Here is a 26404-nt window from a genome sequence, read left to right on the forward strand (position 1 = left end):
TTCAGGAGAGTAGTGGCTTCCTACTGTTGTTAACTGCCCCACTCTACTGGTGTCTCAGCATCCCCATATAATCCCTGCATTAAATTCCCTCTTGTAAATACCTGAAGTGCTTTTTTTCCCTCGTTAGACATTGAAAGAGCAAGCAACCTGCTTTTTTGTTTTTTTTGTTTTGTTTTGTTTTGTGTTTTGTTTTTTTATTATTTATGATAGTCACAGAGAGAGAGAGAGAGAGAGGCAGAGACACAGGCAGAGGGAGAAGCAGGCTCCATGCACTGGGAGCCCGATGTGGGACTCGATCCCGGGTCTCCAGGATCACTCCCTGGGCCAAAGGCAGGCACCAAACCGCTGCGCCACCCAGGGATCCCTGCTTTTTTGTTTTTAAACCTTAATAGAATCATGGAAAAATTCTCCTGGTAATCTTTTTTTTTTTTTTTTAATTCATTTGAGAAGGAGAGTGAAAGAGCAAGCAAGAGAACACTAGGGAAGGGAGAGGGGCAGAGGGAAAGGCAGAAGCAGGCTCCCCCCTGAACAGGTAGCTCCATGCAGTGTTCAGTCTCAGGACCCTGAGATCATGACTTGAGCTGAAGGCAGGTGCTTAACCTACTGAGCCACCCAAGCACCCCTCTCCTAATAATCTTAAATCCTTGTAGAGCTATGATTAGTCTCTGTCCTCTGGTTGTTTAGGTGGGGCCAGTAAGTTAATGGAGAAAAGAGGAAAGTGGTGTGGTTGTAACAATGGCATTAAGCCTCTAGATAGTACTGACGCAATGTGTTTCAAACTTATAACTCTTCCATTCTTGATGTTCTCTATTATAAATAAATTTTTAATATATACCACAAATACAGAGCTTTGTAAGTAGTAAGGTAAGAAAAATGAAAGATTTATTTATGATTTCATAGGTAAATGAGACTAGCTCAACCTGAACATAAAACCCTGTCATATTATTTTATTGGTATATTTAAAGGAGCTTATTTAATGTTTATTAATAAGTAGATGTGTTTACATTGTTATAGGAAACACTTTTAATCTAAACACAAATGTCCAAGGTAAAGCTTGCCCCTAAGATGAGCCATAAATTCACCCTGTGCTAATCTGTGTTTGAGGCATTCTTGTTCAGCCATTCATCTGTAGCATCAACCTGCCCTGTCCCCAACTCTTTTCTCAACTATGTTATCTTGAGAGATCCTTGGGAATTTCTTTAGATAAGGCTTTGAAGTTCCTGTCTGAACATAACTTTTTTGATATGAAGGAAAGGAAATAATAAAGGGTTTTCAAGACCAAAAGAAGGGATCAAACTAAATTTATAGAAAAATTTAGGATTCTTTTTTGGAACTTATGACCCTGGGCTCCCTGATTTGTACCAATTTGTTCACATGGTGGTAAGTTCAGGAGATAGCCAAAGATGACTCCATGCAGCAGATTGGAATGACTCCTCTATAGACTTTGAGGACCCCACCAATCATATCTCAAAAGATGGAATAAAAAGAGAAAGAAAATTAGGTTAATTGCTCAATGAAGCTATGTGGAAGTTTTTCCTGTGAGAATTGATTGGCCTGTAATACAATCCTGTAAACACAAAAGGGATGAATCAGTTGCAGACTTTCAATTTGCTTAGAAGAAATATTTAGACAGCATTCTGGTCTCAGGGACTCTGAAGCTAATATTGCCTTGTCTGCTCATTTTGTTAATGGGCTTTGCTGTGAGCTTAATGATTTATTAAAGAAGCATAAATTAGAATGGGAGATCACTCCCCTTTCTGATCTCCAGCATCTTGCTGAGTATTTTGAAAGAATTTTTAGACCGTGGAAGTCATCAAGCAAATAAGCTCATGACCCTACAATTATAGCAACTATAGGGGCCTCAATCAAATTTTAGAGCTAATTTTGCTCCTGTTGGCAAAGATACCTGTCAATACTGCAAACAGAAAGGACATTGGAAAAGGGACTGTAACTTCAAACAACCTAATTATCCAACTAGAGGGAACTATCAACCATCAGATCTCCAAGACAATTATCAACACTGACAGGACTTGGAGGAATTGCCGACTAAGCTACTCCTAGTAATTCCTATAAATCATGAGGGTGGAATAAAACACTAAATAAATGGAGAAATCTGTACTGTGCTAGTAGATACCAGAGTGACTTTAAACCCCACCATGATATATTGAGAACTTCCCTGAAGTAATAAAAATGTTTTGGTGGTGGGTGTGTCCAATCAAAATCAAAGGATTCCCTCATCAGAGCCCATACTGTTACCCTTGGCCTCTTTTCTGAAAATCTTGCCTTTCTATTTGTAACATGGCTCCTATTGATCTGCTTTCTTTTTCTTTTTCTTTTTTTTTTTTTTTTTTTACAGATTTTATTCATTTATTCATGTGAGACTAAGAGAGAGAGGCAGAGACACAGGCAGAGGGAGAAGCAGGTTCCATGCAGGGAGCCCGATGTGGGACTCGATCCCAGGTCTCCAGGATCACACCCTGGGCCGAAGGCTGAAGGCGACGCTAAACCATTGGGCCACCAGGGCTGCCTGAGATCTACTTTCTAAATTAGGAGGCCAAATAAATGTTTGCCTCAGGAGAAATAACCTTGGAATTTCCAGACTCCATAGATCCTGAAACATGTGCTCTACAAGCCCAAATTGATTATTCTGAAGAGTCTAACAAATCCCATAATGATTTAAATATTGTGTATCTCTTCAAACTCCCTAACATCCTATGGGCCACTTCTTTCACAGATACAGGAGAAATTAAGAGTGCTGAACTATTAACATTCAGATCAGGAAAATAGTGTGGAGATTCTTCAAAAATTAAAAATAGAAATATCATATAATGCAGTAATTCCACGACTGGATATTTATCCAAAGAAAATAAAAACACTAATTAATTTGAAAATATACACACACTTCTATGTCTATTGTAGCATATATGCATCTCTATGCTATTGCATTATTTACAATAGCCAAGATATGGAAGCAATTCAGCATCCATCAACAGATGGGTAGGCAAAAATGAGTGCTATATATACACAAATGGAAGATTACTCAGCCATAAAAAAGAATGAGATTTTTGCCATTTGTGACAACACGGAGAGGCCAAGAAGATATTATGCTAAGTGAAATAGTCAGATAGAGAAAGCCAAACACCATATGATCTAACTTATATGTGGAATCTAAAAAACAAAACAAATGAACAAACAAAAAGTAGAAACTGACCCATAAATACAGAGAATAAACGGATGACTGCCAGATGGGAGGGTATTTGGAGGGATGAGCAAAATGGGTGAAGGGGAGTAAGAGACATAGGTTTCTAGTTTTGGAATGATTGCATTACAGGGATTAAGATACAGCATAGAGAATACAGTCCATGGAATTGTAATAGTGTTGTATGGTGGCAGATGGTAGCTACACTTGTGGTGAACATAGCATAATCTATAGACTTTCAAATCACTATGATGTATATTTGAAACTAATGTAACATTGTGTGTCAACTGTACTTCAATTTAAAAAAAAGAAAAGAAAAATAAACTATGATAACTAGAAATAGAACAAAAGTGGGGATCCCTGGGTGGCTCAGCGGTTTAGTGCCTGCCTTTGGCCCAGGGCACGATCCTGGAGTCTTGGGATCGAGTTCCACATCGGGCTCCCGGCATGGAGCCTGCTTCTCCCTCTGCCTGTGTCTCTGCCTCTCTCTCTCTATGTCTATCATGAATAAATAAATAAAATATTTAAAAAATAAAAAATAAAAAAATAAAAATAAAATAAAACTCTTTACAGTAATCATAAAAAAAAGAAATAGAAACAAGAGATTATTTAAATATATTTTGGCACAAACATGAAAAAATTTAGATTCATCCTTCTAAACTGCTTCCAAATTTCCCCCAAACCCTTTAAAACCTGGAGCCATACAAGGGCTCATCTCCATAACAGAAGATTTAATAAATCAGGGAATTATTAGTCCTATCTACACTCCTATCTACCCATAAAAACAGCCCCATGGCCAAGGATGGAGATTTGTGCAAGATGCTAGGGCTATAAATAAAACCATATTCCAAGATTTCCTGTGGTACCCAACCCAAACACTCTGTTATCAAACATTCCCACTGAATGTAAATGGTTTGCAGTTGTAGCTCTAAGTTTTTCCTTCTTTAGTATCCCAGTGGATAAGGAAAATTAGTATTTGTTAGCTTTCACTTGGAAAAATCAACAATATACTTGGATAGTATATTTACTCAAAGATTTACTGAGACCCCTTCATATTTACAAGTTCAACATTATGATTTAAATACACTACAACTTCCCAGAAATTCTACCTTGATTCAATATGTACATGACTTACTTCTTTGCTCCTCATCCAGAGAGAACTCAGAAACTGACTCAAAACATCTATTGCAAAAGCTAGCTTATAAGGGCCATAAGGCTCCTTGAGATAAACTTCAGTTTTCACATGAAAAAGTACATTACCTTGATCTTGATTTATCAGCAAAAGGAATCATTCTGCCTTCAGAAAGAATAAATACCAGCCAAAATTACCCCAGACCTAAGACTAAGAGACAACTTAGAAGATTCTTTGGACTTGCAGGATATTGCTAATCTTGGGTCTCTATTTTTTTCTTATGGCTTCTCTACTCTATGAACTAACTAAACATATTATTTAGAAACCTGTCCTTGGGAAACAAAATACGAGGAAGACTTTATTGAAATCAAACAAGCCTTATAAAATCCTCCTGCACTGGGGGCTTCCTGACTAGGTCAAGCTTTTGACAGCTTGTTTATGAATGTAACAGGCAGGTATTGGGAGTCCTTACACAAGAACATAGGGGAAAAAATAGACCTATAGCTTATTAAGGCTTACAGTTGGACATGGTAGCCAGGGCATAGCCAAATTATTTAAAGGTAGTTGTTGCAACTGCTAAAATTGTGGAATCTTTAAAACTTGTCCAAGGAAATATATTAAATCTGTAAGTTCCTCATGCTGTAGAGTTTGCTAAACATTGAATGCACTGAGCAATTCTCAGTAGAGTAACATGACGTTCTACTCTTGTCTCCTTCAAATCTGCACATTCTTTGCTGCAACTCCTTAAATCCCACTACCCTCTATCCTTACCTGAGGAGAAGGTCACAGCTGTGTTGACTTGGTCTCTCAAAATCTGACTCCTAGATTAAATCTACAAGAAACTCTAAATTAGTCAATCCAGACTTTGTACTCATTATTAATGGTTCTTATGTCAAAAATTCTGAAGGGAAATATCAACCTTGGTATGCAGTAACTACACAATATGACTTATTAGAAAGAAGAATCCTTTGTCAATTTAACTCTGATAATTCTGCTAGCCAGCAGAATTATTTGCCCTCACTCAAGCATGTGAAAAAAAAGGGAAAACTGCAAATATTTACACAGATAGTAGGTATGTTTTTGGAATGGTCTCTACATTTGGTGGGCTCGAGAAACAGAAGATTTTTATTTCAAATGGTATGCCCATAACATTTCAAATGGTATGCTCAGGTTGTTCCATTCTTCTGCTTACTATTTTCACAAGTAGTTATTAGCAAAATTGAGGCTCAAACCTGCCAATCAGAAACGCTATGGCTGATGTTCATGCTAGGGTTGCTACTCAAGAAATTACAGAGTTGTACCCAAACTCTGTACTTTAAATGAATTATGTAAGATAGATCCAAATTTGCTACTCATGACAACTTGTGTGACATACAAAATTGTGTCAAACACTGAAAAATAAAAACAGCACAAAGAAGTATGTAAATTTAAAAACAACAGACTCTGAGTTTCAAATTGTCATCTGATGCTTTTTGAATCTCTCAAATTGCCACTCTTGTGAGCACTTCACATGACTACTCATCATGGAATTGACAAAATGACCCAAATTATGTAAAAATATTGGAGTGATGGTCCTAAATTGTCATGACAGATTTATAGTCACTGTTTAACCTGTCAATCACATAACACAGGTAAAATTATTAAAGTAGCTCCAGGGGTTGCTCCCCTACCATTCAGACATCCCCTACCATTTGAACATTTACAACTGGACTTCATTCAACTGCCTCTTTCTATAGGTTATCAATATATATTTGTAATGGTATGTCTGTTTTCTAGATGGGTAGAAGCTTGCCCTTGTTGAAAAGCTGATGCTACTACTTTTTGTGCCAACGAAATTATTAGAAAATGTTTTCTATTATGAGAAGTTTCAAATAAGGTTATAAAACAATTAAACAAGGTTATTCAAAGACTGTGGCACTATCATTGTCCTGATCATCCTCAGTCTTCAGGGAAAGTTGAATGTACCAATGGTATTCTGAAATTGAAATTGGCAAAACTGAATAAAACCACAAGATTACCATGGCCTACAGTGTTACCATTCACTTTTATGACTTAAGGTCAACACTTTTTGGTAGGTATAAATTGATACCTTATTAAATCACACTGGGTAACCTATGCCCTTAAAGATAGAATTCCATGCACATTTTGCCTTATAAATTCTGATATGACCAGCTGCTGTAAAACATTAATACAATACTCAAAACTTATTTTGAATAGCTTGATGTATGTACCTCATATATTGGAACCTGGACGCTGGGTATTCTGGGAGGTACATCAGTGAAAAATGGTACTTGAATCTTGATGGAAAGGCTTTTAATAGGTTCTTTTCACTTTTCACACAGCAGCTAAATTATAGTATTGAACTTTGGATCCATGTCTCTCATTTAGAGAGAGCTCCCCCAGTTTTTTGGACTTGTCAATCTGACTTAAAATTAAAGATTTCCAGAAAAAGTCTTTCTCTGAAGCAGATGATAGCACAATATAGACAACTTCTACCAAAGATCATCAAACAAGATATGCAGAATTCCTCATTTATTTTCAAGACTTAATTTTATAATGATTGTTGTGTGATTAGTGTCTTGCCAACTAACTCAAAATGTTTAAACTTATGGTTCTCTTTATGTTGGGGATTATCCTCACCTAGACTGAACATTCACTAAGGTCCACCATTCAGCAAATAACTTCTTTTACTAATAGAAATGATTATTTAGCCATTTTTTATTTAAGAGAGGGTGCAGGGCAGCCCCAGGTGGCTCAGCGGTATAGCACCACCTTCACTCCAGTGATCCTGGAGACCCGGGATCAAATCCCATGTCAGGCTCCCTGCATGGAGCCTGCTTCTCCCTCTGCCTATGTCTGTGCCTCTGTGTGTGTGTGTGTGTGTGTGTGTGTGTGTGTGTCTATGAATAAATAAATAAAATCTTTAAAAATAAATAAATAAATAAGAGAGGGTGACACGAGTGGTGGCGGAGGAGTGGGAGGGGCAGAGGGAAAAGGAGAGAGAGAGAGAATCCTAAGCAGCCTCCATGTCCAGCACAGAGCCAGGATGAGACTGGATCTCACATCCTGAGATCATGACCTGAGCCAAAGTCAAGAGTCGGATGCTTAACTGACTAAACCATCCAGGTGTCCAGGTTACTTAGCCATTTAAATGCTCAGGAAGACACCCAAGCCATGCCTAGATTGACTAATTCAGGAAAATGGCTTTATGAAAAGTTCTGGTATACTTCTCTTGGCCACTCAACTAACTTTTTTTTTTTTTAAGATTTTATTTATTTGACAGAGAGAGAGAGAGAGAGAGAGAGCATGTGAGTGCACAAGCAGGAGAAGCAACGGAAGAGGGAGAAGCAGACTCCCTGCCAAGAAGGGAGCCTGATGCAGGGCTCTATCCCAGGACCCTAGGATCATGACAAGCCAAAGGCAGATGCTTAACCAATTGAGTCACCCAGGCACTTCTCAACTAATACTTATGGCCAATTAATCTGGCATTGGGAAGAAGCCATAGAGGCCAAGGGCTGGCTCATAACCACTGTAAACTTAATTGCTGGTAACCTGTCACTATGTATAGAAAATCTTAAAAAAAAAAAAAAAAGAAAATCTTGATGGTACTGGACCTCATTTGGGGGAATGTTCTGGACTCACTCTGTATTTTATAGAGATGAAGGAGCGTGGATGTTGGTATATATTGATACAGATTTAAAATTAGATAATGATAATATTATCCTTAATTATATTGTCAAGCAAATGACTGAACCTGTACACTGGTTCAATGAAAAATAAGTAGGTAAATGGAATGCCTCCATAATTCCATAGTATAAAGCAAATAACAGTTTCTCTTATTGGATAGACCAATATTTAGGGTACTACTGAAAAAGAAATCAATCATTTATTAACCATGATATGATACATGGACTGCTAAACCAAATTCATAGGAATGTTTTTTGTCTCTATCCAAACTTAGCCATAGACATTCAAGATGGGAATGTGCTCAGACTTATATGGCAAGTAATAACCATGATGCCTACCTAATGGATGGGTCATGGGAACCACCCTAACTCTCTTAATAATATTGGGTTATTCATCTGTGGTAATAAGATATACAAAGTTTCCCCATTCAAATTGTCTGGATACCATGGTTTGGAATAATCTTGCACCCCAGAGGACTAAATATGACTCTTTGCATGCTAGCTAGATTTTTAAACTTAGAATGATTAGTGTATAAAGTAACTCAAGCTTCCTATGAGTTTCCAAATCCTATTGTTCAAAAAAGCTCTAGTTTTCATATGTTTGTCAGAATGCTTTTTCCTCAATTGGGAGTTAATGAATTAGAAAAACCACTTATTAATATTTCTGCAACTATTGAGAAAAGCTTTAATGATACCCTAACTGTTCTTCAAGCAGTAGGAACCAAAATAAATAGTTTATTTTCAGTGGTACTCCCAAATAGGAGAGTCCCTGATACCCGGACTACTCAACAAGGAGGTGCATGTGCTATAATTGGAGAAAAAAATGCTGTTTTATGTTGACAAATCAGGCATTGTTACCCCAAATCTAAAGGATCTAAAAGATCAGATAAAAATTTTTCATCAAATAAGTGACACCTCCTTCATGGGCCTGTTTAGTTGGTTAAACCTTGGCTCCTGGGAATCTCTGCTCTGGGGAACTTTTCAATCCTTGGCTATTCTCCATATTAGTCTCACTAGTGAGTTGTATACTTTTGAGCATTTTAAATTCCTGTTGGTATTTAAGTAATTAATACCAAGTGGTATCTATAAGGATCAGGCAACTGGATGAAATCAACAATAACCACATAAACGATGAAGACTACAAGTCCCTCCAGCCTGGCAACTCCTCCAATGGAAACAAAATTTGTGACTCCTAGGCCTGACCTGACTACATCAATAGTGGTAACCTAGAATAATGCTACTGCTCTCAGAGAGCATGACTGAAAGTGTGGAACTGTCAAAATCAAACACAGACAACAGACTTGAAAATACCCTGAACAGACAAAACCAGTTAGTTATACAAGCAAAGCTTAATTTAGTTTATTTTGCAAGACAAGTGAAGGTAACTTGACCTGGGTCACTTCTTGTTTATGCCTCTGAAAATCTTAAGTGAAACTTAAAAGTTCCCCCAAATTGATGAGGTAATCACTAACCAGTTCTCTTTCATTTAAGAAAATTCTAATATTGTGACTAATCACCGTAAAGAACAAAGACTCACTGCCTTCCTACTATACAAGTTGCTCTGTAACAATATATCTCTGAGCCTCATTCCATGTTTTGGTTTGAGTGCTCCTGATTTACAAACTGTATTTTTTTTTTAAGATTTTATTTATTCATGAGAGACACAAAGATAGAGAGGGAGAGACACAAGCAGGCTCCATGAAGGAAGCCCGATGTGGAACTCGATCCCAGGACTCCAGAATCATGCCCTGGGCCGAAGGTAGGTGCCAAACTGCTGAGCCACCCAGGGATCCCCTACAAACTGTCTTTCTGATGTGTGCACAATAAACTACTAATTACTACTTAACTGATTCGTTGGTTTTACTTCTGTTGTTGTTGTTTTTATGAACGTCTGGCAGTAAAATGACACAGTTGCACCTTATGGTGGTCCTCAAACTTTCATTTCTCATACTCCATCAATTATTGAACTCTGTCAGTGCAAGCCAGTTTCCTTCCCATACTGATCCCTTCACCCTCCCACAAAAGCCTGGTAGGGGCAAGCAAGAAAGCTTCTTTTCCAATCATAACATGTAAGTGTTGTGGGCACTCTATTGCCATGTTTATAATTTATGTTTTTAATATTTTCCTAGGATATAAGAAATTTTAGAGAGTATATTTCATCTTGAATCTGTCAGTGTTCTAAAAATCTTGCAGTCCACTTAATCTGTGTTGTTTTACTGCTGATTGAGAATCCTTCTAGTATCCTGCTCCATGCTTCTCTTGAACACTCAAAGTCATGGGCCTTACTTAACTTCAGGCATCTTGCTCTATTTTAGTTCAGATATAGCTCAGGTGGGCAAAGTGAAAAGGAGAATAACATGTACCCTGGAACTAATAAAAGCAATTGCAGAGATGATTGTAAATACCAAGGGCTGAAGATGCATTTAGTAATCAAATAGCCTTTCCTTTGGGACAGCTGGAAGAGGAAGTAGTGTCAAGAACCTTTTAGGGTGAAAAGGAGCCTGTAAGCCTAGGTCAGGAACCTTTTGTTTGCACTGGCTTGTTAAAAGGAAGAATTCTGGCACTGCATCTGGCCACGGATGGTGGCAAAGTAGTTAATAAATGAGGAACAGATGACAGAAATTCTGGGTTTGATCCCTACCTTTGCAATTCCCTTAACTTCTCTGCAACCCCAGTTTCTTCAAATGTAAAAAGCAGAACTAATAGCTTCACGGAGTTGATGTGGGGATTCTGTATGGATGTTCGAATCTGAACTCTGGGAAAATATTCAAGAAGTAGTATAGAATAGTGAGAAGTGTAGGGAATAGTAAGCTGACCATAGCTACACTGGCAGTTAAGACCAGGTTTTCAGTTGTGAGAGATTCCAGGAGTCATATATATATTTAATATATGTATTATAGAATAATATATTGTTATATGTTATTATAGAATAATATATTGTTTTGTGATATATTATTCATATATATTTATACATGCAGATACTTATATATACTATAATGAAGTATATTTTGGAGAGACTTCACTGAAGAAGAGAACAAAGGCTTAGAAAAAAAGGATAAGTAAGGACATGCTAATTGAATCAAATTACTCAAAAATCCTTTTAAAATAGCTATATCAGGAGACAAGGAGAGATAATATTTATTTCTCTTTTTAAGGGAGATAAAAATCCTCACTTAGTTTTCTGAGATCCAGAAGCCCCTTCCATCGGCTTCTCCACAGCCCTGGCTCTCATTCCCCAAAGCAGTAAGAACAGAGTTCTCAGCCTCTACATTGATGATTTATCCCGGTCACAGAGGGGACACTCGGCTAACTGAGGTTAACAGCTTTCTCGGTTTCATTTCAAAAAGACATTAGCATGGAGGCTCTATGAAATGCTGATATGCCAAATACTGATTCATTCACCTGCAGAGTTCGCTATAAGGCAGGGACCTATTTGACAGGCAGGGCTGAGCTCCCAGCCTTTTCCTAAAGGGCAATCCCATAATTCATCTCCCAGTGCTAAATTATACCTGACACCTCACTGAAGACTTCAGGTGCATTCACCCAACTGCAATAAGCCCAATGTGGAAGAAGAGGGTTGGGAATGACAAAGGTATTCTTTCTGAAAATAATATAACTAATTCAATTGTATGTGGAAATACCTGTGATGTAATACATTTCCAGGCAGAATTGGGTTAAGAGCAGTAATTAAGTGGATATGCGGATGTAACAGGCACATACATGGTGGGACAAGGTGGCTCTGTTCAGGTCCTTACTGTGGCCATGGGGACTTCCACATTGTGCATAACTACCTAAGCTACATGCTCCTTGACATGGCCTTACGAATGGCCTATTCACCAAATGAAAGCCAAGTTTTCTATAATCTGGGCTTTCCATACTCTATTCTCCTTCCAAATTTGCAGGGAAGCAGATTATCCAGAAACTACAAAGCAGTGGACTCTTGTTACTCCTTGATGGAGCTTTCTGTGGAGAGGCTGAACAATGGTGCAGAAGCAGAATATCTGTCTGCAAAAAGGTGTCCCAGTAGCTAAGGGCTTTAGCATGGTGGTTATCTTGTCAGACGTGGCTATCAAGGCCATAGAGGTGATATGGCAGGAGAGAAATAAGAACAACTGGACAAACCCATTCATAGTCTAGCTTCCTCATTCTCCTACTCAGGACTTTTCTTTTAGTGTGTGGTGGAGGTCATGGGCCATTTTGCTTCATGCAATGTAAAAAACTAAGCAGGCACATGAGCTTGGCCAAAGCTCAGGGGAACTTTGGAGGGTGAAGCAGGATGTTTTCTCTCTAGTTAAGGAAGTCTACCTAATTATGTGCCAGATGTGGGGGACACTGCAGTGAATGGACAGACCCAGGGTCTTTTCTCATGGAGCTTTTGGTCTCACTTGGGAAACATGAGCTTCAGGGGCAGAATTAAGTTGACTAGGAAGACGGACAAAGATGTGCACAGCTAGACAGTGCCCACCTTCACTGGGTGTTTGATAATTGCTTGCTGAATGAAGAAATTGTAAACAGGGTGAAAAGAGTTAAACCTTATTGAGTGCCTTTCATGTCCCAGAGTCCATGCTAGGTCCATCACATTATCTGATTTATTACAGGATGAGCAGTCAAAGTCAAGGTCAGACCCTGGTATGTGGTTTCTGAGATACTCTCTTCCATGGCATAAACGTGGGAAATTGCTTTTTGGTGGAAAGATTGAGAGACCAGTCATTCATAAAATTGGGGCTTTGGTACTGACTCTGTTGTTTGTTAACGGCGTAGCCTTTACATATCCTCTATGGGCCTCAGTTTCCACATCAGTAAATTGGAGATGATAATACCTTCCTCCTAGGGTAGCCAAGAGGATTTGGTAAAATGGTGAATGTAAAAGGGCTTTAATTATAATTAAGACCCTGCTTTCTGTAAAAGGAAAATCAAATTTTATCCAGTTTACTTTTTAAGAGTTCATTCTACCAGCAAACAATGACATTTGTATGGTTTTCATTCCAACAACATCAGAAACAACAGTAAGCCCGTCCTGGCAGCTATCAAAATAGTACTTAGGGACATTTATGTCAGAAATATTCCTATAATAAGTTGAAGTTTTTTCAAGGTGATTATTTGCCCTGTACTTATCACATATTTAGGAACATTACCAATGCCCCAATATTAAGGCATGTAAGTCAACATAATTAAGTTCTCTCTTTATAAATCTTTTTTGCCTCTTCAGCAGTTCTTTCTTTTTTTTTTTTTAAGATTTTATTTATTTATTTGAAAGAGAGCAGGTGTGTAAGTTGAGGGGATGGGCAGAGACAGAGACTCTCAAGGAGACTTTTTGTTGAGCACAGAGACCACTGAGGGGCTTGATCTCACAACCCTGAAATAATGACCTGAGCTGAAACCAAAGGGCAGAGCTTAAACAATGGCACCACCCAAGCACCCCGCCCCTGCAGCATTTCTAGGAATTCTTTAGATCAATTAAAATTTGGAGAACATAGGAAAATAGACTTCAGATTCTCACTGAATAAAGAACTACCCAATTTAGTGACAGGAAGTACACTTTCCCCAATCAGTATTTTAACAATAAAAATTGTATATAACGATTTTTTTAGCAATCCTTTGTTCTTCTTTTAGTCACGAAAAGAGGTTAAGTATTACCTCTGTTTAACTTTACTCTCTACTTTTAATTCTTTTTGGTGTTCTGATTGTGTCTTGGTTTGTGATACTTCCTATGTAAAAATCTGTGAATTCTGTAATTTCCTCCCTCTTCTCTACATCATTAATGAGGTAGTTATATTTTACCAAAGTGGGCATCAGTCTTCAGAGATGCACCGGACACTGTCTCCCACCTAAATGTGAGGGACCACCATTTGCCATTATTCCTTGTTTATGCTTCTTCAGCCAATTTTCAAAATTGTGACCATGCACATATTCTACCCAATTTGAATTAATTTTGCAAGCGGAAATTCATGGAGCAGTGTATCAAATGCTTTAGTAAAATCCATATATATTACTTCTAGTGCATTCCCTTCATCCATTAATCTCATAATGCGATTTAAAGGAGTGATCACATTTGTCTGGAATGATTTGTCCTTTATCCATCCCTAAAGCTCCCTCCTGCTCTTGGCTCCATTATTCCCTACATCCTTTCAGTTCTTCTCTTTCTGCATTTGAGTCATTATATTATTAGGCATAGAGGTTACATTTTAATAGTTGATAATTACTTAGAACATCTTTTTTCCTGTTTTGAAAATATTTATAATATTCAAATCTTTAAAGTAGGGATTATTGAAAATAATCTCTATTGATTGTTAAATTTCTAAGCAAATTGCTTTATTTCAAGCTATGATTCTGTTAACAATCTATTTGCCCAGGTCCCCTTTTTTTAAACATAAGTTTTTTTGTTATAAAGTATAATACAGTATTTAAGTTGTCTTTCCTGTTCTGCTTGTTTGAATTGTGCTTCCAGAACCATATTTTCATTTCTGTCTGGGAAAGTTGTCTACCATATTGCATAAACTAAAGGTGGTTATAAATATCAAATTCTTGCTGTAACTCTAACATAATCATATCAACTATGAATGCCTATATTTATTTGCAGAATAAGTCTTAGCATATATTTTCTTATGTGTATCTAGATTAATTTGCCTGCCTGCTAAAAATATTACCCACCTTTTTGATTTATGTAGAATGTTCTTCTGAAGAATTTAAGGCTTATATGCCAAATCAGTAAATTCGGGGCAACAGTGAACTAAAAACATTAGATGTTTCAAAAGAGTAAGAGAGCAGTTATGAGAATAATAACAACAAAAGAGAAGAATGATAAAATCATGGAGAAGCAGGTATGTAACAGGTAAAAAAAAAAAATACAATAAGCAATGGACCTTTAGAGACCTAGTGAGAAGAATATCAATTAAGGCTATGTGGGGACTTCCTTTCAAAAGGTGAGGAGGTTGGGCATCCCGGGTGGCTCAGCAGTTTGGCATCGCCTTCAGCCCAGGGCTTGATCCTGGAGACCCGGGATGGAATCCCACATTGGGCTTCCTGCATGGAGCCTGCTTCTCCCTCTGCCTGTGTCTTTGCCTCATTCTCTCTCTTTCTGTCTCTCATGAATAAATAAATAAAATCTTAAAAAAAAAAAAACGTGAGGAGGCTCAAATATGGATTGATGCTCTGAGATCAATTCTTTGACCCACAGTTCCTATGCAAGCCACTTCTCCCTATCTATCACCATGGTCATTATCCAGTCTTTCTTCTTTGCTTCACCAATAATCTGTTTAGAAATGGAGGACTCAAAAATGCCTTTTCAACTTTCTGATTCAGTGGGTGAAGGTAAGTAAATACTGAAACAAGAATCAGGTCCACAGGATATTTAGGTATTTGCTCCATAGATACTCATCACTGACCCTGATAAGATACCACTTATAGGATACATGCAGTACATACACATAGATCAGTGTCTTATTAAATGATGGGGTGAAATGAGCTTTATCCAAGACAAGATCTTAGTACTTTGTATTAAATAAGATTCAATTTTATAATCTAAATTTGTGGTTGGCTAGTATATTTCAATACAATAAGATATTCTATAGAGATGTATTGAAAGCCACTGAACTGTTAACCAATGACTCAGGTTCAACATGCACTCATGCACAAGAATATTGAATGGGAGACTAGACAATAAAAATGGTTATAAATTGTCTTCCAATCTTACCTTCATTTTGATTTCTATCCTCTTACTCCTGTAATAAACAAGTCCATTGTAGATAAAAATCAACTTGTACCTAAGAAATATGCAGCCTCACATTGATATGTGAATATCCATTAATTTGGGTAGAAATAGAAAGTATTTATTACTAGGAAGCAAGAGGTGCATGCAAAATTATGTCAATATGCATGAATAAATTCTGCTTTTTATGTGACATTAATATTAAGAAGTTGAGTGCATGTCTGAAAGTATATCTCCCTATGTATAAGCATCTATGCTTATTCTACCCAAAGCATTTGTGTTGAGGACTTAAGAGTTTTGTTTTTCTTGGTTTTTTTTTTTGTTTTTTTACTAATGTTCTAGTTTTCAAGGAAATGTTCACAATCATTTTCAAATACACCAAGTTTTAGGGAGAATTTACACATTTGTATTTGTGCCTTAAAATCAAAAACATTTTCCCTGGCTTTTTAAATTTGACTGGGGAAGCCCTAAAATCTCAAGACGTGAAGAAATCCTTCCATCTCCATGCTCATCCTGACTTTCCTCTGTCCATACTAACAAAAACCTAAAAACTGGGCCTGAAACTAGGATATTATCATTATTTGTCCTTAATATAGGATTATTATTTTTTAGGAAGCTATAAATTGAAAGCTGCACTAGAACAGGGTCCCCATGTCCATCTTTATTGCCTGAGATATGAAGGTGCCATGGATGGAATATCTGACTCAAGCAAACATTCAAATTATTGACTTTAAATTTCTATTAATTTTAATTTTCCAGTTCCTTTGTCTTTGAATTTTCCTTCCTCCTCTTTTTAGTATCCAGTGCACCCCTGCTATGTGCTACACTTTATGGGTAAGGTGGTGGGTGAGCCATGCCCTCAGGATTGTACATTCTTTACGAGGGGCAGACAAGTAAATTGATGTGAATCCTGTGGTGTGCTAAGTGTTAGTTAGAAAGGTTGTGGGTGGTCTCAAAGCAAAGAAAAGTGGCAGTTTATTCCTCCTGGGGGAAGGCTGGTAAAATTGTTTAGAAGAGATGATGCTTCAGTTGAGTTTTGAAAAATGAGTAGGAAGTAGAGGTTCTTAACCTGGCATCCACTGATTCCTAATAAATCCATGGATAGAGTACAGTGGGTCTGTAAACTTGATGGGACCAAAAAAAAAAAAATCACACCTTTATTTTCACTAATATTGAACCACATTTTGCATTTCCTTCAACTGTAACTGTAGGAAACAAACCACAGTAATACTAATGATACCAGTGACAATGTCACCAACAGAAATCACAGCTATTTTCATATCACATCCATATCACATATTGTAGGTAATTTCAAAATATCCCTAATGTTCATCACTAATTTAAAACTACAGCAATAGATCCACCACTGGACCTTATTCACCCCAAAATTACAGTAATAGATCTACCACTGGGCCATATCAACATTTTAATAAAAAGTACACATATTATATAAGAAATTAATTTTAATGTTTAAATGATTTTAATCTGATTAAAACCAATCTCAATTGGTTTCCTTTATAATTCTACACACTTTCTTTCATTTTAAAGTATTCTGAGAAGTGGTATTATTCTGAGAAGAGATGCATGGGCTTCAGGGCTATCACAGTCTGGAAATAGGGTCCACAATACAGAAAAGATTAAGAACCTCTGCATAAGTAAGAAGGTTGGGGAAAGGGACAGTAGTTATTCCAGGAAGAGAAAAATATTATGGTTGACTTTAAGCACTTTATCTCGATCTTTCAAATTATATATATGTTTCTTTAAAAGCCACCCTGGGTGGCGCAGCGGTTTGGCGCCTGCCTTTGGCCCGGGGCGCGATCCTGGAGACCCTGGATCGAATCCCACGTCGGGCTCCCGGTACATGGGGCCTGCTTCTCCCTCTGCCTGTGTCTCTGCCTCTTTCTCTCTCTCTCTCGGTGTGACTATCATAAATAAATAAATAAATAAATAAATAAATAAATAAATAAATAAGAAAATTAAAAAAAAATAAAAGCAAATGTTGGTGGTATGAAGACTAAATAGGTATATGTCAGTTCTGTGAACTCTAGTGAGTAATATCTACTCACTGTGTTTTCACAGGGACATGTTCCTGGGGAGCAAAACTATTGATCAGGCATATTAATAACTCACAGAATTACTGAGTCTAACAAGAAAGGTCTGTCATGGTGTCAGACTCTGTAGCCAGTTGTGCTGTGATAAAGACCAAAGAAAGATGCCTGAAATACTTATTTTTTACCTTTTCTTTTTTCTTTTTTTTTAAAGATTTTATTCATTTATTCATGAGAGACACAGAGAGAGAGAGAGAGAGAGAGAGAGAGAGAGAGAGGCAGAGACACAGGCAGAGGGAGAAGCAGGCTCCATGCAGGGAGCCCAATGTGGGACTCGATCCTGGGTGTCCAGGATCACACCCTGGGCTGAAGGCGGTGCTAAACCGCTGAGTCACCCGGGCTGCCCTGCTACCTTTTCTTGCATGAGCAGAATACTAATGGTCATGTAAGATCAACCAACATTTGCCTTATATGCATTTCAATGGTAGTGAGAGGTGGTAGAAATATAGAACATGCTAAAATTTTATCAAATATTAATGGAGGCAGTTGGTAACTTAGGAAAAAGCACTTGACCAGGGGTTCATACCCTTAGGTCATTGGCCCAAATCTGATACCAATATCTGAGTTGTGCATGTTTATTATTGGTAAAATGGAGGTAATGACTCTGTTCTAACTTACAAGTTTGCTCTGAGGGTCAAATGAGTATGTCAAGATGCTCACAAAGGCTTGAAACATAATACATATATTTGTATATAGAAATAATAGTGAAATATTATATTTTATGTTATAAATACAGAAATAACAGTGAAATGTTTCTATCCTTGCATTAGAAATACATTGAATATAGAACCTTTTAGGCAAGTGGATTGAAAAATATATCTATATGTATAAAATATAAAAGACAGATGTATCATATGACATGTATCTATAAAACAGGAATTAAATTCTTAAAAGATTGAAGACACTGAAGCTTACTATCCTAAGCCACTGGATTATTCCATAATAATCATTTCCCTATGGCTGGTAACAAGCTTTCAAATATGACCTGTAGGAACACAAGACAGCAATGAATTTATGCATGTGCTGTTTAGATTTAGTGGCCCTTAGATGACAAGAAAACACATTTAATTAGCAGAGTGCATTCAATTCTAAAATTTAGATCACTTTCCCCAAATAAGCTTGTTCTTCACAGGAATCATGCAAGCAGATGTTGACAAATATTGCAAACAATGGGAGAAAGATAATAATCTCAGGATTTTTCTTCCTAAAAAATTCTATTCTTATTAATTATGCTTTTCATTATAACCTAGCAGAGAAGGGTTTAAGTGCTGGCCTGAGTCTTCTATTCTCTAGGTCAGTGTTGAAAGTTTATTTCTACAGTAAAATACACCTTTCACATTCTGAGTATCGCCATATAAATCAAACAAAGAGAACTGCATTCCAATTCTTTCTATTACCACAGAGGCATACAAGTTACTAACCAGAACATTCTTCCATTTTTAGCTTGAAGTATTTTTCAACCTCAAGAATGCTTAGAAACATTCTAAAGTCAAGGCTGTTGTGATTATACCTGTTAGACTTTATTCTGTATAAATTATCTAAGCCAAATGGAGTCCAAAATACAGACCCCTGACTGCCAATTGGAATAGTCCCTAACCCTCAATCATTTGCTAAAAGAGACAAATGAGCTAGATTTGAGTTCTGAAACTACCATCCCTGAATAAAAAGGAAAAATAGAGAGCAAAGCTTAATATGCATCTGGGAAAGAAAGAGTTAATGCAAATGCAAGAGAAATATGGGGCACCACTCTAACCTGCTCATGTCCATTGTTTCCCAAGTACAGACACCTGCACAGAGATACACAGACATATATTTATTAACTCACACAGATAGGACTGAAGTGACTAACCATTCTGAAATGCGGAGAAGTAAAACCCAATGAATTCTCCCCACATCCTACACAGCGCATGCACACCCACCAACACACCTCCTCAACAAGAATAAGATCCAGAAGTCCTTAAACAGTTTTGTAGGCATCAATTACAAATTAATGAAACCTGCTGAGGCCAAACACACAAAGACACACAGTTCAAGATATAAGCACTGAAGCAAGGCAGATGCCTGATAGAAAGAGAAATTCCAAAACTGAAAAGATTATATCCTGGAAATCAAAGCAAATGATGAATTCAGGGTGAACAGATTTGTATCCTGGACACTAAAGCCCATGGTAGGTTAAGGAAGCACAGTCAATGACTTCAAAAATTCTCCATACCACCCAGATTTTAAAAAATTAAAGTTGAACGGTTTCAATCCTTTATAAGATTGTTCTTGCAGTGGACAAAGCTTTGGTCAATGGTCTTAGTCTTTCCAGCTGGCTTCAAGGGCTCTGCCTCCAAATCAGTCCTTAGCATCCTTTCTTTTTTCCATTTTCTTGAGTAAGGGATGCTCTGTTCACTTCGTATGAGCTTAGATTCATGAGGTGCTGAGACACAGGAGTGTTGAGGCCCTTCAGATTTTTCTAGATTTAACCCCAAGTGAGCCAACACAGGGTCTTGGCACTGGTTAATACATTTGTGCCATAAGGCTGTTTGTTACTGGATCCAATCGGATGCCCCAATGAAAGCAAGAACAAAGCAACAACTAAAGTAGTCTTTCCCTTACTCCCCCCAAAACAGCCCATTCCTTTCTGAGTCCAGGCTCCTGAATGCACATGAAACTGTGTAGCATTGGCTGGGGGGGGGGAGGGGGGGGGAGCAGTACTCCCTCCTCAGCTGGAGGCTGCATTCAGAAAGAATAGATTTTTCCTGGCTTCTGATAGTCTGAAACATTGTGCCTGTCACTCAGAGGGTGAGCAAAATAGGGTTCAGAAGAGAAAGCAGAGATGAATAAACAGATTCGAGAGTGGGAAGAGCGTACAAGAGCGGAGATGGCAGAGACTGATACCACACCTACCCTGGGATGGGCCACTCTCCCCTGTGCCTGAAAGAGGCTCCTAGGCTATTTTAATTATAAATATTTATATCATGGAAGCAAATTCAGAAGGATTTATATCCCAGGGGAGTGCAGATCAATAGATCTGTGCAAACCTCATCTCCAGGCTGACCACTTAACACTGTTATCACCGATTAGGGCTGCCTGGCCCTCTGGGAGGGTGTCGGTTCTCCTCTTGTCCTCTGTAGGTCCACCCCATTCTTGGCCCCAAGAGGAAATCAATATCAGGAGGCAGGAATCAATACCCAGGACATCTGCTTGGCTACAGTGGCTCACCTTAGGACCGGAGTTTGGTTAGCCCTCATCTAACCCGCAAACTCTCCCACAACCCCTCCAATCCTCCCAGTTTTTTTGGGGGGGCATCCCAATTTTGATCTTTAGTTTGTTAACTGAAATCAACAAAAATGCTGCTGCCTCTTTTGAGTAAGGAAAGAAAGACTTGGTTATCATTTGCCTCACTTCCCAAAAGTGAGGAAACTTACCAGCCCTCAAGGATTGGGTCATTTCCTGCCTCATGCTTCCTGCTGCCGACTGTGGCCACCACGTATTCTTCGGAGCGGCTGGAGCTGGCTGGGTTTCTGTTCCAGGTCTGCCTGCGTCTCCCTATGTTTGGTCTGCAGTTGATAGATCCTCTGCTCCTGAAGCATCCAGCTATTGACCCGCCCAGGGAAAGAAAGAAAAAAATGGAAAAAAAAAATCAATTAATACTAAACGGCTTAACAAAACCCTGCATAGCACAGGCCTGAAGCTTATAGGGTAGGAGTTGGGGTGGTCTCAGTGGCAACAGTGGTTGTGGGGACAGGCTCAGCCAGCTAGAAAAGCTGATGTCCCAGGGACAGGAAGCCAATATGGTAGGCGTGATCACACATACAAACACACACACACATGCACAAGCGCACATGCATGGCAGCTCAGTCTGACATGCCCTAGTCTGGGAGCAAAGAGGATAGTGTAGGTATATGTTCATTGTGAGCTGGTGGAGGGTGACACATTTGCCAAAGCAGAAGAAGGTTTGCAACCAAACTCATAGAAGGGGTGGGTATTTTTCTGTTTTCTGGTTTTTTTTAGGGGAGGGGGATGGGGAGGAGTGGAAGAGGAGGAGATACTGTTTTGTTCTGAAAAGGTAGTATCATTTATGTGTTGCAGTTACCCCAGGCATTTCTTCGTGCGCCTCCCTATCACACGACCACATGCAGACACACATGAAGCTTTTTAAAGGGGGGCAAAAAATGAGGAGCACCATACCTCAGCTGCCAGGCCCTCTCTCTTCTGCAGGAGCTGGCTTTGAAGGTTCAGGATTTTTGCATCTCGCTGTTCCAGCTGTAAAGAGTTTACATAGGGAGGGAGCAAGGAAGGATCATGAATGTCAACCAATGAGCAATTAGCATGACAAGACTAAAGTATTGATCCACTAAAGCTCACTGCACTGCTGTAGCCCCAGAGGTAGAGCAGCTCCCCTGTCACTAACTCCGACAGTGCATTTCAGAAGCCCGTGATGTAGGGTTGGCTACTTTCATAACCCTGACCCTTTCTCGGGGCAGGAGAGGGTGGCACCCTCATGCTGCTCATCTGCAGCTCTTATAGTGGTCCCTCCGTGGGCAGAAAGCTGCAGAGAAGAGCATAAAGAATGGAAAGATTTTGGCTGTTCTACTTCATTCATTTTTTTAAAATACAGCTCCCTCCCGATGGCACCAGGCAGCTTTATGTATTGATTGGAAGAAGGGCTAGGGAGAAATCCTGGCCTGACAGCTGGGGCTGGAACTAGTGTGGTTTACCATTCTAAATGGTCAGGGGCAAAATGCCTTCTGTAGTACTAACTTCTGGTCCACCCAAATACATACTTCCTGGGTACATTTTACTTATTTTAAACACTAAGGGTCAAAATGGGAGGGGAAAAGGTGCTATTTCACTAAAGAGGCATCCTTATTCCTAGATGTAAGTCTATAATTAATCAAAAGAGAAAACGATGGAGTCTGGGATTCAGCAGACACAGTGTTTTGCTACACTAGCCAGGGGAAGCATTATCCCTTCTAGTTTCCCCATTCTCCATTGATTCCTTTCCTTGTTACTCTTAACTATGCACATACTAACATTTCTTCATCATGTCTTCTATTTTTTTCCCTTAACCACTCCACACCTTTACAACTTCACTTCTTAAATTGCTTTTCCAATCTCATTCCATATTTTTCTTTGATGATCTACTAGCAGTCTGTCTCCTCCCTGGAATCTTTCAAGTGGTGGTGATCATTTATTCTTGGGTGAGCTTCACTATGTACCCAAAACTTCTCTCTCATGATAGGCAATACAGATATGGTGTCTATACTCAAAAAATTTATAGACTACCTGAATCCATGATAACAAAACCATCCATCCATTCTCCATCCATTTGATCATTCATTCAATCTGTGCTTGTTGAGAACTTCCTAATATGAGGAGCTGCTCTTTTGTAAAAATACAATGGGGTGGCAGAGACTTGAGTGCTTGTTGATAACCATTTTCTCTTCTTCTTCCTGGGTAATCTATAGAGCCTTGTGACTGAGTTCTGGCCTAAAGAATGTGGGTAGGATTGAGGCACGCCTTGCCTAGCTCACAAAAACCTTGTACTTTATCCCTGTTCTCTTTCCCTTCCGCTGTAACCTGGATAGCAATATGTTGAAGACGGTGGTGCAACCTAGGTCTCTGGGATCCAGTTGAAAAGAGTTGCGTGACCTGCCCTGGACTATGGTACGAATAAGTCTTTATGGAGTTAAGTTACTGAGGATGTTTTGTGTTAGCATCAATGTAGCCGTTAGTGTTACTCTTACTAATAGAAATGTTAAACAAGAATAGACATGGCACCTGCCTTCACAGAGCTTGCAGTTCAGTAGGTGAGAGAGATATTTAAAAAAATAATTTCAAACATAAATGTGAAGGCATAACTGTGGTAGGTGTGATAGGGAGAGGGTATCTTAGCCAATATACACATATATCAGAGGAAAGTTACCTAGATGACTGCCATTGCACAATTATGTTGAGGTCTGAAGCATAAGGGAACTGAGAAGACATGAGAGTATTCTAGAAATAGGGAACAGAACTGGCAAAGCTACTATGGGAAGAAGGAGTGAGGTGCATTCTAGGAACTGAAAGAACCCTCTGTGAGAACACAGAGACGAGAAGGGAAATGGTACAACATGAGGTTGGGGAAATAGGTAAGGTTCATTCAGGGCCTTGTAGATTATGGATTAGTTTCCATCCTAAAATCACTAGGAAGCCACTATAGTGTTTTAAGTAATACTGATAACAAGATCAGATCTGTATGTCATATGAAAAGTTCTCTCTGGGTACAGTATGAAGAATAAATTGATATTTCCATTTCCAGCCATATGGTAGAACAGAAATGTTCCTTTCATCAAAAATGTTAAGATATTCCAAATACAGTAGAACACGTGCTCTTTTAAATAAATGGCTAAACTTGCAAGTACAGAACTCCCAAATGCTAGGTACAAATAAGGAATTGAAAAATTGAAATGAGAGCGGTAAGCCATGGAACATGTATCTGCCTTGAGGAGTACTGCTCAGTCTCAGTGATGGTAGGGAATAGCTTTTAACACTCATGTGGGGACAGGGGCCCATGCAAGTTAGGAAGTTGGATATCCTCATGCAAAACTGGGATCCTTAAGAAGATAGCCTAGGGGAGAAAAAACCCAGCTGTTGTTCCAAGGATGCTTGACATCTTCTGGCCCATGGGTGGGAAAAAGTCTCCCCTGAGAATGTGTGACTATGCCTTACAGGTTTGAAGAATTATCTTTACTATTCACCAAGTTCAGAGACCTCTAGGCTGAAAAATTAAAATCAAACTTGGTCTCAGGCTAGTAACATAGCCGTGGCCTCTGGCAGGAGCAAACCCAAAAATATCCTGGAGGGTCAGCTGGGATTTATTCAAACCCAAAAGTACCCTGGAGGGTCAGCTGGGATTTTCACAGAGCAAACTCTACTGAAGATATATCCACATGTTACAAAACTAGAAACCATGAGTGAGAGGAGTAGACAAAAAAGAGAGCAGATGTAGAGCTCTGAGAATTTCAGAAGATAGAACAACCTGGTAGAAACTGCAAATTAAGTGTGCTTAAAGCAATTAAAAACATGAAAGAAGGTATCAAAATCATACAAAAATAGTGATGCATTACGAGAAAATTAACTGAAATGGAGAGGGGTGATCAAGCATGCAGCCCTTTTGCCAAATGTGCTGGACTCGGTACAGATCAGCATTTAGGAAGCAGTCATTTTTATCTATCTCTTTTGCTCCTTTTGTTAGGTATGTTATTTATATAAGACAAACCTCCCATTTGCTTTGTTAGTGACATATAAAATATAAGGGCATAATGACTGCCCCTAAGCCAGGGAGTATTTTTCATATTTAAAACTGATGGTCAGCTCATAAGACATTCTCTGTTATGATTGTTGAAGTGTCTCATAAAGGAAAATATCATCTCAGTGTGATTTCTTAGCTTCTTTGCACTCTTCAGCTCAATGGTCTCTTTCCAGCTGGGCACAAATTGAGAACACTGGCCTTTTAAATGGTGGACAAAGAGCTGTAATGGGAGCTAGGTGGCAAGCATCAAAGGAAAGCTCAAAATAAGAAAGGCTCATTATTTTATCAGAAACTTTTGTTCTTGCTTCTGTTTCAAAAAATTATTCCTATACCTCATGAAAGAACTAGGAATAAGTAATACAGTAACACCAAGAGGTTACCTGGTCAGCCTGAACTGATACTGTGGAAGAACCAATACTGCTTTACAAATTGCAGGCTATTCCTTTATGTGAAGACGCAGGTTCGAGTTATAATAAGAGTTTTTGGTAGTGGAGAGACTTTTTTTTTTTTAAGATTTTATTTATTTATTCATGAGCGACAGAGAGAGAGAGAGAGAGAGAGAGAGAGGCAGAAACATAGGCAGAGGGAGAAGCAGGCTCTCTGCAAGGAGCCCAATGTAGGACTTGATCCCAGACCCCAGGATCATGCCCTGAGCCAAAGGCAGACGCTCAACTGTTGAACCACCCAGGTGTCCCTATAATGGAGAGACTTAGATGGAATTGGATGATCCCAAGCTGGTGGGAATCAGGTTAATTTCACACCTCTAATCTCCTGACACACTGATCATCATCACTACCATTGTTACTTTTTACTAAAGTTAAAGCTAGTTGAAGCTAGTTGCCAGACTATGTGTTATTCTATTTAATTGTCAGAAAACCTCTGCAGAGTGGGCACTGATATCCCCATTTCTCAGATGACAGACATAGAAAAACGTAATAGCCCAAATTCTCCTATACCTATACCAGAATCAGGGGAAAGATCAATGCCCTTAGCCTTCCTTAGCAGATTTAAATAAAGGCCCTAAAAAGAGCAGGGGCTTCTAGAAAATTTATTTTTTGTGTGTGTACCTTTAAAGAAAGTTGTCTTCTGAGCAGCCAAAATGGACAACTGAGCTCAGCTACATTTGTTTTTCTTCCAGTAGAAAATGCAGATTTACTCCAGTGGGAGAGAGATATGTGAACAGTAATTTATAGAATTTGGTGCATTAGTGGGACTGCTTTCAATCAGAGCTGTTTATGGTGAAAAGAGTCAGGTTATCTGAGCTCTTTTCTTTTTCCCCTCAGCCAAAT

Source organism: Vulpes lagopus, chromosome 10 (assembly GCF_018345385.1).
Source record: "Vulpes lagopus strain Blue_001 chromosome 10, ASM1834538v1, whole genome shotgun sequence".
Classification (NCBI taxonomy): Eukaryota; Metazoa; Chordata; class Mammalia; order Carnivora; family Canidae; genus Vulpes; species Vulpes lagopus.